The sequence below is a fragment of the Scleropages formosus genome, chromosome 2, assembly GCF_900964775.1.
Source record: "Scleropages formosus chromosome 2, fSclFor1.1, whole genome shotgun sequence".
NCBI lineage: Eukaryota > Metazoa > Chordata > Actinopteri > Osteoglossiformes > Osteoglossidae > Scleropages > Scleropages formosus.
In genome coordinates, this window is record NC_041807.1 from 886,139 (window position 1) to 899,773 (window position 13,635).

Below are 13,635 nucleotides of genomic sequence, written 5' to 3' on the forward strand. Positions count from 1 at the left end.
ATGGAACCATGAATTCTGCGCTCTACCAGAAAATCCTGAAGGAGAATGTCCGGCCATCAGTTTGTGACCTCAAGCTCAAGCGCACTTGGGTTATGCAGCAGGACAATGATCTGAAACACACCATCAAGTCCACCTCTGAATGGCTCAAAAAAAACTAAAGGAAGGTTTTGGAGTGGCCTAGTCAAAGTCCAGACTTAAATCCAATTGAGATGCTGTGGCATGACCTTAAAAAGGCCGTTCATGCTCGAAAATCCTCCAATGTGGCTGAATTAAAACAATTCTGCAAAAAAGAGTGGGCCAAAATTCCTCCACAGCGATATGAAAGACTCATTGCCAGTTATCGCAAACGCTTGATTGTAGTTGTTGCCACTAACGGTGGCAGAACCAGTTATTAGGTTTACGGGGGCAATTACTTTTTCACATAGGGCCAGGTAGGTTTGGACAGCTTTCTTCCCTTAATAAATGAAATCATCATTTAAAAACTGCATTTTGTATTTACTCGGGTTATCTTTGTGTAATATTAAAAATTTATTTGATGATCTCAATCATTTAACTGTGACAAATAGGCAAAAAAAATAAATCAGGGAGGGGGCAAATATTTTTTCACGGCACTGTTTGTGACAAAGAGAAATAGGAAAGTCATTTTTAATAAACTGCACAAGAGAATAATGGCACATTTTCTCTTCTTACTGTTTTATTTTCTTTTTCTGACTTGATCTTGCCCAAGTAGTACTTTCTTGACACATGGAGCATGTATAAATGGTGTTATACACTTTTTTTAGAGGAAGCAGGAAAGAACAATAATACACATTACAAATATATTCATGTAAAGGGATCCAAGGCACTTACTGGTGATTTAAGTGCTTAAATTTTAGGTTGGTGAATTTTGTGCCGTGGGCATCTTACGGCACACGCTTTATGAGCAATAGGAGGTTTGCTGAAAAGTTCAGCGGAATGGTGGCACAGCGAGTACTGCTCTTGTTAAATTTAAATATACTACAGCAAGACTGAAAGTAACTGCAATGCCCATCCCAGGTGCTCCCCTACTGGAACATCTCTTGCTTTTACTGTTGGCACTGTGGTGTTGGGCCAGAGCGATACTTTAGTTAAACAAAACTGACACAAAGGAGCCTTGGAAACAGTATTTGAATACAAGCAAAGCACACTGCCGGTGGAACAGCATCCCCTTATTCAGCAAACGTCTACAGAATCCAGAAGGCCTGAGAACCGGCCATTTCTTCGAGTCTGCTTTGTCCTCGGACGTTAACAAGAGACTCAGCGGAGCCAGGTAAGGATAAAAAAATTGGAGGCGGAGAAAAGTGCCGAACCATCCATCCATCTTCTGTACCACTTGTCTTAAAAGGGTCGCAGTGGCAGCAGGGAGAGCAGAGAGGCCCAGCCGCCCCTGTCCCCCGCAACTTCCTCCAGCTCAACCTGGGGGATCCCCAGCCGTTTCCAGGCCAACTGTGAGATATAATCCCTCCAACAGGTCCTGGGCTAACCTTGGGGCCTCGTCCCAGTTGGCCGTGCCTGGTATACCCCAAAAGGGAGGCATCCAGGGGGCATCCTTATCAGATGCCCGAACCACCTCAACTGGCTCCTCTTAATGTGAATGAGTAACGGCTCTACTCTGAGCTCCTCACCCCGTCACGGAGAGTGAGTCCCAGCACCCTGCGGAGAAAACTCATTTCGGCCGCTTGTATCCGTGATTTTATTCTTTCGGTCGTCACCCAGAGTTCATGACCATAGGTGAGGGTAGGGACGTAGATCGACCGGTAAATGGAGAGCTTCGCCTTATGGCTCAGCTCCCCCTTCACCACTACAGTCCGGTACAGCGACCGCATTACTGCTGCCGCTGCTCCCAGTCTGTGGCCGATCTCACGCTCCCTTCTTCCCTCACTTGTGAGCAAGACCCCACTATACTTTAACTCCTCCACCTGGGGTAAAAACTCTCCCCTTACCTGGAGGGGGGATACCATCCTTTTCCGTGACAGAACCATGGACTCAGACTTTGAGGTGCTGATCCTCATCCCCACCGCTTCACACTCGGCTGCAAACCGTTCCAGTGCGTGTTGGAGGCAACTTTCTGACAGTGCCAAAAGGATAACATCATCTGCAAAGAGCAGAGACGTCACCTTCCGACTCCCACACAGAATGCCCTCCTGAATTCGACTGCGCCTTGATATCCTGTCCATGAAAACCACAAACAGGAGCGGAGATAAGGCACAACCTTGGCGGAGTCCAACACCCACATTAAACGGGCTTGACTTAATGCCGAGTATGCGGACACAGCTTTCGCTCCGTATGTACAAGGACCGAATGACCCGCAGTAGTGGCCCCGGTACCCCGTACTCCCGAAGCACCTCCCACAGAATTTCCCGGGGAACACGGTCATAGGCCTTCTCCAAGTCCGCAAAAAACATGTAGACTGGATTAGCAAATTCCCATGCCCCTTCACTGATCTGTGAGAGGGTAAAAAGCTGGTCTGCTGTTCCACGGCCAGGGGGGTATCCGCATTGTTCCTCTTCAATCCGAGGTTCAACTATCGGCCGGAGCCTCCTCTCCAGCACCCCGGCATAGACTTTCCCAGGAAGGCTGAGAAGTGTGATGCCCCGATAGTTAGCACACACTCTCCGGTCCCCTTTCTTAAAGATAGGGACCACCACCACCCCAGTTTGCCGACCCATGAGGGGCAAATAAGGGCACACGTTTAAATAATTTAATCCTTTGTCTCTTTTACATCTCAAAACTCCTAGTAACAAAGAATTAGTAACACAGTCTTGCACAGAATTAAGGTTATAAAAACTCATATTCAGCTCTTTTAGAAATGCGCTCAGTAAATGATGCGTTCAAGTGCTACTGTATGTGCAACGCATGAAAAGTCAAGGCACCACAATGATAAAATTAGAGCTGTGAATGTGGATGGGCTGTTGGCACAAACACATGGGACATGTTTCAATTAGTACGAGCTCTTGATAATTTATGTAACTCTGATTTGTTGCTTTTCTTGCACAAGAGTGGGCGTTGGGTTACAAATACAAGAACGGAACAATGAGGACTGTGGAACTTTTAGATGATTATTACGTTGTTGATCAGCTGATCCAAAGCAAGTTACAGCATGCGATTTATTTATGGAGCTCGGCATTTTCTCTGCAGCGGTTCGGGGTAAGTACCTCGCTCAAGGGTTTGACTTCAAGTGGCAAATAGCGGTGAGTGTGGCTTTAACACCAATCTTTTCGGGTTTAAGTCCGCGGTGCTACCTGTCGCCAACCTAAATCATCCCTAGTAATGCTTTTGTTATACTGTTTCTCATACTTTTATACTCCTGTATAGCCTCCTGTCAGTTCTTACTTCACAAGTCTGCAGAATAGTAAATCAGATGAGCTTAAAGGTGTTGTAATGCGATACCTGTCCAGTTACCCTCACAATACTCCTTAAAATACAATTTGCCAAAGCTTTCCCACATGTCTTCTCTCCCTCTATTGGCTTCCTGTAGCTGTCCATGTCAAGTTCTAGACTCTGGTTATGACCTACAAGGTGGTCAAAGGATCTGTCCTCTGATGCCTAGAGGACCTGATCACTCACTACACTCCAACCAGACTGGTACGCTCCTCCACCTCTGGTTGCATAAGTTTTCTGCATTGGCTCCACTGTGGTGGAATGAGTTACCTCTCTACAACAGAATTCACACACAATGTGTGCAACAGCTTGTCCCGAGCAGGGTCGCAGCAAACCAGAGCCTCACCCAACAACACAGGGCGCAGGGGACACACCCAGGATGGGATGCTAATCCACCGCAAGGCACCCCAAGCACGGCTCAAACCACAGACCCGCCACACAGCAGGCCCTGGCCAAACCCACTGCACCCCCTCCTATAGAACTGCTGAAACCTTTTCAATGTTTAGGAAGGCTCTGAAAACCCATCTCTTTTGGACCTACTTTTCTCCTGATGATCTCACAGCTCACAGATAAATTTGCATCACACTGTCATGATCGTATTCCATCTCCTATCGGACTCAGTTCTATAGGCAGCTACTGGTGTGTTATAGACAGAAACAGCAGCATCACACACGCATTTTCAGAACCGCTTGTCCCATACAGGGTCGCGGGGAACCGGAGCCTACCCGGTAACACAGGGCGTAAGGCCGGAGGGGGAGGGGACACACCCAGGACGGGACGCCAGTCCACCGCAAGGCACCCCAAGCGGGACTCGAACCCCAGACCCACCAGAGAGCAGGACCCGGTCCAACCCACTGCGCCCCCTCTACAGGGGCATCAAAGAAACAAAAAACAGTGTTTCGAAAATCACGCATCTGGATCTACTCTTCACCTCTTGTGAAATGCACTTTTGTTTACTCCGAGTTGATGCATGTCACTTTGGAGGAAAGCATCTGGTAAATAAATAAATGTAAATGTAGACGGGTTGCAGGTTTGCAGCATCAGAGGATATACAGTACTGTGCAAAACTTTTAGCACTTGGGGAAAAAAGCTGTAAACTGAGGATGCTTCCAAAAACAATGCTCTTAATTAATCAACTTCCTACAAAGCCCAGTAACCATCCATCGTCAACAATCGCTTGGTGCGGCGGGTTTGGCCGGGTCCTGCTTTCTGGTGGGTCTCGGGGTCAAGTCCTGTTTGGGGTGCCTTGCAATGGACTGGCGTCCCATCCTGGGTGTGTTGCCTCCCCCTCCAGCCTTGCGCCCTGTGTTGCTGGGATAGGCTCTGGTTCACTGTGACCCCGCTTAAGACAAATGGTCTCAGACAGTGTGTGTGTGTGTGTGTGTGTATACTTTCTCTCTTTAACGACATACAAAACCCTTACTATAATACTATAACTTTTTGCAAAAGGAATGCTTGGAAATCTAAAACATGCGTGTAACACGCCGAGGCGGGCAGGGAGGGGGGCGGAGTCCGGGGTAAGCCAGCCGCAGCTGGGGCTAATTGCAACCTCTATTTCTCCCACCCTGGACCTGCCAGTGAGGAGGAGAGAGAGAGAGAGAGAGAGAGAGAGAGAGAGAGAGCGAGCGAGCGAGCGAGCGAGCGAGCGACCTAAGACAGCCACTACCTCAGTCCTGACCACAACCCCGAAGCACCACCCTGCTCTACCAGTTCCCGGTTCCCCCCTTTCCCCCACTGTTGTCTTCCCCTGCACCGCCCTAAATAAGGACGCCGAGAGGCGAGCGCCTCACCTGTCCTGCGTCCTCTGTCACAATGCTCTTTCCCATTGACGCTTATGGAGAAGACATTAAATAACCATCTAAAACAAATATTTTTGTGAAACATCCAAGTGCCTAAGACTTTTGCACAGCATTGTATACAAAATAAATTGAACATTTCGTGTGCCCTTATCATCTTCTAAAGCATTCTGAGCTCTTCAGCGATAGACTGGCACCAGAGTATGAGCTCTAGAGTGGTTTTCAGACCGAAAAACTTCTCTCTCCCTCAGTGTGAAGAAATGTAGTGCATTAGATGGATTGAACTGGAATCTGGTTTGGTGTCTTGGGGCCACGGTGGTGGAAATTTTATTTATCTCCCTTCAAATTAGTCCCCTGGAAGCTCAGAGAAGATTCCAACATTGACGGTCTAGTTGCTATAATATGTTTTCTGGTGGATTCATGTGCAGATCCTGTCATCTCCAGAGCGTGTTCTCTACTGTGTGATCGCGAGTGCCGTGGTAACACTTCCCTGCAGTAAAGAAGAAGATGACGGTACATTTTCAGCACCCAGCACTGCATGCTAATAACAGCTTTAGGGTTAATTAATGAAATGATTTTAAACAAAAAAAAAAGCATCCAGATTTGGCAGAGGAATTTAGCTGTGTCCCAGTCATCAGTTCTGCACTGAAAATCGATTTCACAAAGTCAGACAGATGAAGAGGAAGTTTAGGACCAGTCACTTCACATGGGAGTGTTTGTCCAGTCAAAATCTCTCTAGAAAAGCATGTAAATGAAGTGTATGTATTAGCGTGTCCTGATGGCTGTGACAGGGAATCCCAAAGAACATTCTGGTCTCTGTCATAAAGAGCTGCTCTTAATCTTGGCCCAGTCCTTCTCTCGACTGGACGTGGGTAATAATTCCACTTTCAAAAATCCTCTTCTTGCTTCTCATCCTTCTTGCTGAGAAAAGAGCCACGGCAGACTTATCATACTCTTTTTTTTGGTCACCGTCAGGGCCTCAGATCCCAGATACCATAAAATCCTTATACATACACAGACACACACACACTTTCTGAACCGTTTGTCCCATACGGGGTCGTGGGGAGCCGGAGCCTCACCCAGCAACACAGGGCATAAGGCTGGGGGGGGAGGGGCCACACCCAGGACAGGACGCCAGTCCATCCCAAGGCATCGGTAGGCTCCTGGTGTGTGTGTGTGTGTGTGTGTGTGTGTGTGTGTGTGTGTGTGTGTGTGTGTGTGTGTGTGTGGCACAGCAAGTAGTGCTGCTATCTCACAGCGCCTGGGTGGTGTGAGAGGACATGGGTTTAGGCCCTGCTCAGTCAGTGTGAGTTCGCATGTTCTCCCTGTGTCTGTGTGGGTTTCCTCCCACATGCTGTTCAGGTTCCCCCATAGTGTGTGAGTGACACACAGAGAGTGTTTTCCACTGATGTATAGATGAGTGATGCAGTGTAAGTCACTGTGGTGAATAAGGTGTGTGGGCTGATAACACTATGTAAGAGTTTGTTAGAAGTTGCTTTGGAGAAAAGTGTCTCCTAAATAAATGTAAAATATTCTGAATGCACACTTGACCAACATCATTGTATTAGTTACTCTTTGACTACCTGTAGAGAAGGGGTGCTGGGTTCAAACAAGTCGAAATGTGACCATTTTCTATCCCATGCTGAAAGAGAGCTGACACTGACATCAGAAAGAATGAACTCATTATTGGTTATGTTTTTTGCACCCATAACACATGTATACTTACCATATCCAACATTCTGACGAAAGTCTGTAAAGCTGAGGAGTTGCTCACCTTGAAAATATCGTTTCATATGAAAAACATTTTTATTTTTATTTTTGTTGAGCCTTTTTTCTACTGGGCTACCACTCTTGAGTAAGACCGTAAAGATGCAGAGTGGCGCTCGGCCCAGATGGGCACACCTGGCTCAGCCAATGAAGAAGTTATGAAGTTCTGCATTATTGCTTATGATACGCACTGCTGTGATTTACTGTATGTCTTCATGTAAAAATAAAAAGATTGTTTCTGGAAATGCAGACCTAATTCGTTGTTCAAAATCTGTTAGTAAGCACTCTGTTCACATAATGAAGAAGCCCTTTCTGTTATTTTTCAAGGGAAGACCTGCAGCGGTGAGGGCTGCTCTAAGCCCAGCTGCCATACCTAGTGTGGAACACCGAGGGGACTTTGTGCTCCTGTCTTAGTGATCAGCTTGTCTGGAGTTACTTACCTTCATTTACTGGATTTCTTTACCTTACCCCTTTGTTAGTCTACTACTGTCATCTGACCTTGGATCAACACTTCTTACTGCACCTGGATCCACCTTAACCCTGTCTGTTGTCAAAGACACCTGTTCCCCGGAAAATGGTCCAGAATCATTGTATCACTGTAAGATTATCATTATTATTGTTGTTGTATTATTGCAATATAAGGAACATCCTCCTTTCTCACACTAGTGATTCCTGTTGTCATATTTCATAAAACTCACCTGCTGGTGTGACTTTCATGTGACTGAAGTGAGTACTCTTCTTATTCTGCTATACACATCATTTACACACACACACACTGTCTGAAACCACTCATCCTAAGGGGGGGGGAGGGGGTTGGGGGAGCCAGAGCCTAACCCGGCAACAGAGGGCATAAGGCTGGAGGGTGAGGGGCCACACCCAGGACAGGACGCCAGTCCATCACAAGGCACCCCAAGCGGGACTCGAACCCCAGACCCACCAGAGAGCAGAACCCGGCCAAACCTGCCACACCACCGCACCCCCTTCACATCATTTACATTTACATTTATTAATTTAGCAGACACTTTTCTCTAAAGCGACATACATCTCACGAAAAATACAATTTGGTCACTATCTCAGGAGAAAGAGACGTAGCTGCAGATGTGTGACTCTTAAGTAGTTTTCCTTCTCCATATGCACCGACATTCATCACAACAGTAGTTGCATACAACTTTACGAGAATATTGCCACTTCAAATCACCTTCCAAGTAGTTTTTTTATTTACACATTTAAATACAATTTACATTTAAATACAAGGATGTAATTAATGGGAAAAAGAAACAGAACAGTGAGCCATGAGCCACTGTTGAGCCCTGAGCCACTTTCAATTGAGGTATGTGTTGGAAAAAAGAAGGGAATCTGCTCTTAAAAAAGTATTATTACTGTTACTATTATAATGTTATTAATAGTATACTGTTAATGGTACTGTTAATAAACTATTGATAATGTTCCTATTATTTTTTCTGCACATCCAGCTCTATTTCCAAATGAGATAAAGGTGGTGTTCAAGATAACCAGCAGGTGGCGCTGTTGACCAAGTCACAAATACTGTTCAGTGAGTGAGCTCAAGTCCAGTTTATTTGTAGAGCACATTTTCCAACTCAATGGTGATTCAAAGTGATTCACAGAAATAAAGAGGTAAGATAAATAAAATGCATAAAACAAAAATAGACATCAGTAAAAGCATAAATTAGGAATAAATACAAAAATTAAAAGAATATACATCTACATTTATTCATTTATCGCACGTTTTTCTCCAAAGCAGGGGCACGGTGGCACAGCGGGTTTGGCTGGGTCCTGCTCTCTGGTGGATCTGGGGATTGAGTCCTGCTTGGGGTGCCTTGCGATGGACTGGTGTCCAGTCCCCGATGTGTCCCCTCCCTTTCCAGCCCTACGCCCAGTGTTTCCCGGTTCAGCTCTGGTTCGCCGCGGTCCTGCTTGGGTCAAGTGGTTTCACTCTGTGTGTGTGTTCACTAAGGTGACTTACACGGCTAGATACACTATCTACAAAGGATCACTCATCCATACATCAGTGGAACACTCACTCTCACACTATGGGTGAACCTGAACAGCATGTCCCCTTCCTGGATCAGGGCCTTGGCGTGGCAGAAGGGCTTGTGTGATCTAGGGATCTCCAGAGCTATGTTGTCGGGAGCATTATGCTCCTGGTAGGGTCTCCCAAGGTGATCAGGTCTGGAGTGAAGATCCAGACTAATACGATCCAAAAACCTCCATGAAAAAAGTAAACAAGAGAACGTTTACCCTGCCCAGAATAGGGTCACCGGGATCTACCCCTGGAGCCAGGCCTGGGGGTAGTGTTCCTAGGCGAGCACCTGGTGGCCAGGCAGCCCACGTAGCCTGGCTGGGCTCAGCCCGAAAAGGTATCGTGGGGAGGCCATGTGGGCCCACCACCTGCTAGGTCCAGCATGGGGGTCCGGTGCTATGTATACCTGGCGGCGAGAGGGGGCGGGGTGGCACATGGCGTCACAGCCCCTCGCAACGAAAACTGGCTCTTGGTACATGGCACGTCACCTCACTTGGGGGGAAGGAGCCGGAACTGGTGTGGGAGGTTGAGAAACACCAACTAGATATAATTGGTCTCACCTCCACTCACAGTGTTGGCTCCGGAATCAAACTCCTCGATAAGGGGTGGTCCCTCTCCTACTCAGGAGTTGCGCGAGGTGAGAGGCGCCGGGCGGGTGTGGGGATACTCACAAGTCCCCGGCTTGCTGCCATACAGTTGGAGTTTGTCCCGGTGGGCGAGAGGGTCGCCTCAATACGACTTAAGGTTGCAGAGAGGAAAACTCTGACTGTTGTGTGTGCTTATGCACCAAACAGTAGTTCAGAGTATTCAGCTTTCTTGGAGGAGGTGGGTGGGGTTCTGAATAGGGCCCCACCTACAAACTCCATAGTCCTGCTGGGGGACTTCAATGCTCACGTTGGCAATGACTGGGAAATCTGGCGGGGGGGTGATTGGGAAGAACGGCCTGCCGATCTGAACCCGAATGGTGAAATGTGATTGGACTTCTGTGCTAGTCATGGTTTGTCTATGATAAACACCGTGTTCGAACACAAGGATGCTCATAAGTCTACTTGGTACCAGAGCTCCTTGGGCCAAAGGTCAATGATCGACTTTGTAGTCGTTTCTTCTGACTTGAGGCCACATGTTCTGGACACTCGGGTGAAGAGAGGTGCTGTGCTGTCAACTGATCACCATCTGGTGGTGAGTTGGATCAGATGGTGGGGAAAACTGATGGACAGACCCGGTAGGCCCAGACGTTTAATGAGGGTGTGCTGGAAACGACTGTCAGAGGACCTTGTCCAGAATGATTTTAACTCACACCTCCAGGAGAGCTTCTCCCATGTCCCGGAGGAGGTAGGGGACATGGAGTCTGAATGGATCCTGTTCAAAACCTCCATTGTGGAAGCAGCCAGGCGCAGCTGTGGCCAAAAGCTTGTTGGTACCAGACAAGGCAGCAACCCGAGAACCTGCTGGCGGACACCGGTGGTGAGGGAAGCCATCAAGCTGAAGAAGGAGGCCTTTAGGGCCTGGTTGGCTCTGGGGACTCCTGACTCGGCAGACAGGTACCAGCAGGCGGAAAAGGCAGCAGTGGCTGCGGTTGCAGAAGCAAAATCCCGGGCATGGGAGGAGTTCGGAGAGGCCATGGAAAACGACTATCGGTCGGCTTCAAAGAGGTTCTGGAGAACCATCCGGCAGCTCAGAAGGGGTCGGAGGAGTTTCGCTCAGGCTGTGTTTAGCAGGAGTGGAGAAACTCTAACCTCTGATGAGGACATTGTCGGGAGGTGGAAGGAGCACTTTGATGAACTCTTAAACCCAAGTGATATGCCTCCCTTACAGGAGTCAGGGCCAGAGGCTTCCGGGCTATCAGAGTCCATTTTCCTGGTGGAAGTCACTGAGGTAGTTGGTAAGCTCCACAGCGGCAAAGCACCGGGGGTGGATGAGATCCGTCCGGAACTGCTTAAGGCCTTGGATGTTGCAGGGCTGTCATGTTTGACACGCCTCTGCAATGTTGCATGGACCTTGTGAACAGTGCCCTTGGATTGGCAAACTGGGGTGGTGGTCCCTATCTTTAAGAAAGGGGACCGGAGAGTGTGTGCTAACTATCGGGGCATCACACTTCTCAGCCTTCCTGGGAAAGTCTATGCCGGGGTGCTGGAGAGGAGGCTCCGGCCGATAGTTGAACCTCAGATTGAAAAGGAACAATGCGGATTCCGCCCTGGCCGTGGAACAGCGGACCAGCTTTTTACCCTCTCACAGATCATTGAAGGGGCATGGGAATTTGTTAAACCAGTCGACATGTTTTTTGCGGACTTGGAGAAGGCCTATGACCGTGTTCCCCGGGAAATTCTGTGGGAGGTGCTTCGGGAGTACGGGGTACCGGGGCCACTACTGCGGGTCATTCGGTCCTTGTACATACGGAGCGAAAGCTGTGTCCGCATACTCGGCATTAAGTCAAGCCCGTTTAATGTGGGTGTTGGACTCCGCCAAGGTTGTGCCTCGTCTCCACTCCTGTTTGTGGTTTTCATGGACAGGATATCAAGGCGCAGTCGAATTCAGGAGGGCATTCTGTGTGGGAGTCGGAAGGTGACGTCTCTGCTCTTTGCAGATGATGATGTCCTTTTGGCACTGTCAGAAAGTTGCCTCCAACACGCACTGGAACGGTTTGCAGCCGAGTGTGAAGCGGTGGGGATGAGGATCAGCACCTCAAAGTCTGAGTCCATGGTTCTGTCATGGAAAAGGATGGTATGCCCCCTCCAGGTAAGGGGAGAGTTTATGCCTCAGGTGGAGGAGTTCAAGTATCTTGGGGTCTTGTTCACAAGTGAGGGAAGAAGGGAGCGTGAGATCGGCCACAGACTGGGAGCAGCGGCAGCAGTAATGCGGTCGCTGTACCGGACTGTAGTGGTGAAGGGGGAGCTGAGCCATAAGGCGAAGCTCTCCATTTACCGGTCGATCTACGTCCCTACTCTCACCTATGGTCATCAGCTCTGGGTGATGACCGAAAGAATAAGATCACGGATACAAGTGGCTCAATGAGTTTTCTCCGCAGGGTGCTGGGACTCACTCTCCGTGACAGGGTGAGGAGTTCGGACATCCAGGAGGAGCTCAGAGTAGAGCCGTTACTCCTTCACATTCAGAGGAGCCAGTTGAGGTGGTTCGGGCATCTGATAAGGATGCCCCCTGGATGCCTCCCCTTTGGAGGTATACCAGGCACGGCCAACTGGGACGAGGCCCCGAGGTCGGCCCAGGACCCGCTGGAGGGATTATATCTCACAGTTGGCCTGGGAACGGCTGGGGATCCCCCAGGTTGAGCTGGAGAAAGTTGCGGGGGACAGGGGTGGCTGGGCCTCTCTGCTCTCCCTGCTGCCACCGCGACCCTTTTAGAACAAGCGGGACAGAAGATGGATGGATGGATGGATGGATGGATGGATGGATGGATGGATGGAACAGCATGTCTTTGGACTGTGGGAGAAAACCAGAGCACCCAGAGAACATACAAACTCCACAGACTGAGTGGGGATCGAACCCATGTCCTCTCACACCACCCAGGCACTGTAAGACAGCAGCACTATTCACTGTAAAAGTACCAGTGACACAATAAAGGTCAAAGAAATCAATTGTGTATAGGCAGTAAAAAATGAAACAGTTTTCTTTAAGGACTTAAAAGTAGTAACATTGAGAGGACACTGTAAGGTGTATGACAGTCACCAGTATGGTAAATCCTATCACTTAAAATTTTCATCAGCATTGTAAATTACAAGTACTGTCAATCTTTTATTATTATTATTATAATTATTATAAATGGTTAAGTTTCAGTAATTCGTTACTTACACCAACCAAAAGTACACACACACACACACACTTTCAGAACCGCTTGTCCCATACGGGGTCACGGGGAACCGGAGCCTACCCGGTAACACAGGGCGTAAGGCCAGAGGGGGAGGGGACACACCCAGGACGGGACGCCAGTCCGTCGCAAGGCACCCCAAGCGGTACTCGAACCCCAGACCCACTGGAGAGCAGGACTGTGGTCCAACTCACTGCGCCATCGAACCCCCTCCAACCAAAAGTACTTTCATGTAATTTTTTTTTTAAATATCCAGTCAACCTGTTAGGTCTCCTGCACTCACAGTACAAAATTGCACATGTGGCTTTAAACTGACATTAAATATGATGACAAACAAGCTTCTGTAGTTGATGCTTATGATGTATGACCACTTCTCCGACCATAATTAACGCAAACGGGAGGCCATCCGTACATTTCGACGGTGCCTCTGTTTGGAACGGAGCGGAAGGCGGCCGGTTGCTGAAAGGGCCGCGCTGTTCACACTCTGCACAGGACCGCTGTCAGTGGGGTCCAGCACGGCGGATGGGTGTTTCCGAACAACCAGCGAGCAGCGGGAAGCCAGGAAGTGTGTGTGTGTGTGTGTGTGTGTGTGTGTGTGTGTGTGTGTGTGTGTGTGTGTGGGGGGGGGGGGGGGGGGGGGCGACACGTTTGTCAGTTGGTGTTCTATATTTAAAGAAGCCGCGTTGATGAGAGCCTTTCAAGCGCTTGGCCGCATGCCTGCGCACAGTAACCGAAAAGCAGCCTCGGGTGGAATCTGAGAGGCACAAACACTCCCCCCACCCCTCCACCCTTCGCTGCCCCCACCCCAC